The sequence below is a fragment of the Carlito syrichta genome, unplaced genomic scaffold, assembly GCF_000164805.1.
Source record: "Carlito syrichta isolate Samal-C Ts95f unplaced genomic scaffold, Tarsius_syrichta-2.0.1 Scaffold305117, whole genome shotgun sequence".
In the NCBI taxonomy this organism is placed as follows: Eukaryota; Metazoa; Chordata; class Mammalia; order Primates; family Tarsiidae; genus Carlito; species Carlito syrichta.
The window spans coordinates 257535-262132 of NW_007249213.1; positions in this window are offsets into that span (position 1 = coordinate 257535).

The following is a 4598-nucleotide window of genomic DNA, read 5'->3' on the forward strand; positions in this document are numbered from 1 at the left end:
GGTTCAATAATTCACTAAAATGACTCACAGAACTCAGAGAAGCACTATACTTATGATTATAGTTTTATTATAAAGGATATAGAGAGAGGAAAGGTTGGAACAGGGATCAGAATTTGAGCTTCCATGTCCTCTCCACAGGGAGAGTCAGGGCACATCACTGCCCAGCACATCAATGTGTTCACCAACCAGGAAGCTCCACCAGTGTCCAGGATTTCTTTCTTTTTTGAGTCAGAGTCTCACTCCGTCACCTAGGCTGGAGTGCAGTGGCATGATCACAGCTACCATAGCCTCGAACTGCTGGGCTAAGATGATCTTTCCACTTCAGCCTTCCAAGTAGCTGGAACTCCAGGCATGCGCCACTACACCCGGCTAATTTTTTGATTTATTGCAGAGACGAAGTCTCACCAAATTGCCCAGGCTGGTCTCAAACTCCCGGGCTCAGGCAATCTTCTTGCCGCCACCTCCCAATGCTGGAATTACAGGTGTGAACCACTGCGCCTGGCCTGTCTAGGATTTTTACTGAAGTTTTTTTTTTTTTTTTTGAGTTGGAGTCACTCTGTCGCCCAGACTGGAGTGCAGTGGCCGCTCCCGGCCACCGCAGCCTCGACCTGCTGGGCTCCGGTAATCCTTCCGCCTCAGCCTTCCGAGTAGCCGGAATTACAGGCGCGCGCTACCATGCCCGGCTAACTTTTTGACTTATTGTAGAGATGAGGTCTCGCCAAGTTGCCCAGGCGGGTCTCGAACCTGCGGGCTTAGGCAATCCACTCACCTCAGCCTCCCAAGGCACGGGATTACAGGCTGAGCCACCGAGCCCAGCTTTACTGAAGTTTTATTGGGCTGATATCCAGCGGGCCAAAGCTCCAACCCTCTTCTCATGACTGGTCTTTCTGGTGTGGCTTACCCCATCCTGATTCCTCCATCTATCTAGGGGTGTACCATGAACTACCTCATTAGCATAAAATATCAGGGTCCACCATGAATAACAAAGAACTTCTATAACTTGGGAAAGGCCATACAGAGTTTTCCTCCTAGGAACCAAGCACAAAGATCAGTCAAGTTCTTTATTGTACAACATCTTTTTCTTTTCTTTTTTTTTGAATTGTAGTCTCACTGTCTGTCACCCAGGCCGGAGTGCAGTAGTACACTCATGGCCACTGCAGCCTTGACCTGTTGGGCTCAGGTGATCCTTCCACCTTAGCCTTCCAGGTAGCTGGAACCACAGGTACATGCTACTATGCCTTGCTAATTTTTTGATTTACTGTAGAGACGAGGTCTCGCCAAGTTGCCCAGGCTGGTCTCAAACACCTGGACTCAGGCAGTCCTCTCGCTTCCGCCTCCCCAAGTGCTGGAATTACAGGCACAAGCCACCGTGCCTGGCCTTGTACTTCATCTCTTAACTGGTCCCAATTGGTAAATAATCTGTTAAGCAACATCCACTGTAATCCACAATAAATTCTTATGGGTCAGGCCTTGTACAACTCAGTAGGAAGCTAAAGGTGAAAAGACAGGCATGATCCCTGCCCTCCTGATGTCAGTGAGGTGCCTGCAATGGCACCAGGAGCCATAGCAGCACAGGAAGAGCAGTTAATTCTGAAGATCTGAGGATGAGCTAGCCAGGGAAGTGGGGTAAGAAAGTTGTATGCAGAGAGTACAACATGTTCAAATGCCGAGAGGCATGAAAGAGTTTGACTCAGTCAAGGGACTGAGGAAAGTCCAAAGTGCCTAACACATAGAATATGATGGAAAAATGAGATATGGGGCTGGAAAGTTCATGGGAGGGGACTGGGTGACAGCTATAGAACAACTGCAGGCCCAGGCATGGTGGCTCACCCCTGTAATCCCAGCACTTTGGGAGACCAAGGCGGGAGGATCGTCTGCGGCCAGGAGTTTGAGATCAGCTGGGCAATACAGCGAGACCTCTTCTCTCTAAAAGATTTTTAAGAAAATAAGTAAAAAATAATAATAAATAACCTCATGGGCTGGGCATAGTGGCTCATACCTGTAATCCCAGAACCTTGGGAGGCCAAGAGTCTGAGGCCAGCCTGGGAAATATAGCAAGGCCTTGTTTTTACACAAAATTAAAAAACATAGTGAGACCGATTTCTTAAAAAATTAACCAGGCATTGTGGCACATACTTCTAGTACCAGCTACTCAGGAGGCTGAGGAGGATCATTTTGAATCCAGGAGGTTGAGGCTATAATGAGCCATGATCATACCACTGGACTCCAGCATGGGTAACAGAGCGAGACCCTGCCTCAAGAAAAAATAAATAGGCCGGGCTCAGTAACTCAGCTTGTAATCCCAGCACTTTGGACTGCCTGAGTCCACGGGTTTGAGACCAGTCTGAGGAACTTGGACCTCGTCTCTACAATAAATAAATAATAAAAATTAGCTGGGCATGGTAGCATGCGCCTATAGCTCCGGTTACTTGGAAGGCTGAGGTGGAAGGATCACTGGAGTCCAGCAGGTTGACGCTGGGGTGGCTGTGAGCATGCCACTGCACTTCAGCCTGGGCGATGGGGGTGAGACGCCAACTCAAAAAAATAATAAATAAATAAAAACATTATTCTGAGTAGGGGACCATGGGCTTCACTAAAATGCCAAAGGGGTCCATGTCAGAAAAAAAAAAGGTTAAAATCTCTGCTTAATAAAAATGTGTTACCTTAACTCTTTCTAAATGAATCCTTGACTTTCTCTTGGTGCCGTGAAAGGGAAGGACTCTAGGACTTTTGTCCCCAAAGTAAACAACTGCATCAACTGCATGCAGGGCATTGGATAAGGGGTACAGAACTAATCAGCTGCAGGCCTACTTCAACCAGTGGGGTGAGAGCTGGCCATATGCTCACACCCTCCTGAGAAAGTGGCTGCTGGCCATCTTGGTCTACTGAGATTTGTCCCATGATACCCATCATGGGGTCACAGCCAGCTGGACTAAGGATCTCACTTGTGTCTGGCTGGTGGCCTAAGAAGCGGCCAGGCAGGAGAGCCTGCCAAATCGATACTTTGGATTGAATGGCAATGAATTGATCTAATTACACCCTGTCTCTTGGAAAGTTGGAATCTGAACACATGAAGAGTCAGCATTTGGGAGGGCCAGGAGAAGTGATAGATACAAAGAAAGAGGTGAAAGGAGAAAGGGAAGTAGAGCCAAGAGTGGGAGTTTGCTAAGTGTGGCCTTCAATCCCATTCTCCCAGAGGAGGTCTGGCTCGGTACTCCTGTTACTTGTTTCCTGCCACCTGGAAGGGCCCATCTAACCCCTCCCCCAAGAACTCACAGAATTGTGGAAGGCCAGGAATCCCCAGATGCACAAGGCTCATACCAGAACATGAGACACACCATGGACCCAAAATGAGGAAGTTGGGCGGGGGGGCTTTCTCCTCAGTCTCTCTAACTTAGTCTGACCCACTTTGGGTCCGTGTAAATAGGCCTCCTCCCCTTGTGCCCAGTGCAAGCACCCTGTTAACATCTGTGTCCTTTAGGTCCCTTTCCAAGGACTCTCTACCTGCTTGACTGGTCAGAACCAGAGCCAGGGAGGCCAGGGAGTTGGGTGGATGGCAGGCTGGCGGAAAATGAGGAGGGAGAGACAGAGGTCTGTCACTCTCATCTGACAGAAGCAGCATGGGGTAGACCCCTCTGGCCCGGCTCCTTTAGTTTCCCATGGCTGGGCTCTTTCTCTCCCTCTGTAGTACTACTTTCCTCAAATTTCTCATGGAGCAAACCTAATACACTCTCTTTACCCAAAAAGATTGAGATTCAACTACATATTTCATTTCATCCTATGCCTGAAGTAAAAAATAGGGAGTCTAAGCTCCTTAGGAAGCGCTACAAAAACCCTTCACACCTGGTCATGTTCACAGCTCCCCGCTGCCCACCCCCATCCTCGTACTCCTGTGCTAAACTTGCTTTCTCCAGAACATGCCCTCTCATCTTCAAGTTTGTTCCTGATGTTCCCTCAGGGAGAATACTCCTAGGACGTCCTGGTGAATTCTAAGTCAACCTTTAAGACTCAAGGTGTGCTGTTCCTTGTACACCTTCAGTGAGGCAGCAGGGGCTGTGTCCTAATTGTCTTTGTATCTCCAGCCCTTCACATTTGGCCTGGCAAGGTAAGAGACTCCTAAACATGTACTCTTGTCCCCATTCCACTAAATTATCAGGGTCCAGAGGTATGGTCAGCACTTGGAACCCTGTGGGATGTCCTCAGGATGAGAATCTTCTTGCCCAGTCCTTTGCTGGGAAGCAGATGACATCTACTACCCCCGAGGGAATGCGTGGTCAAGGCTCCAGCCATTTCCACTGTTAAGTTTATTCAATCACTCAATAACATATACTAGGCCTGTTATGCTCTAAACATAAACATGATCCCCTAACAGGTGCTGGGGATCAAAGATGAAGAGAAATGAACTGAAGCAGGGCTCGGTGGCTCAGCCTGTAATCCCATGCCTTTGGGAGGCTGAGGTGAGTGGATTGCCTGAGCCCGCAGGTTCGAGACCCGCCTGGGCAGCGAGACCTCATCTCTACAATATAAATCAAAAAATCAGCCGGGCGTGGTAGCGCATGCCTGTAATTCCAGCTACTTGGAAGGCTGAGGCGGAAGGA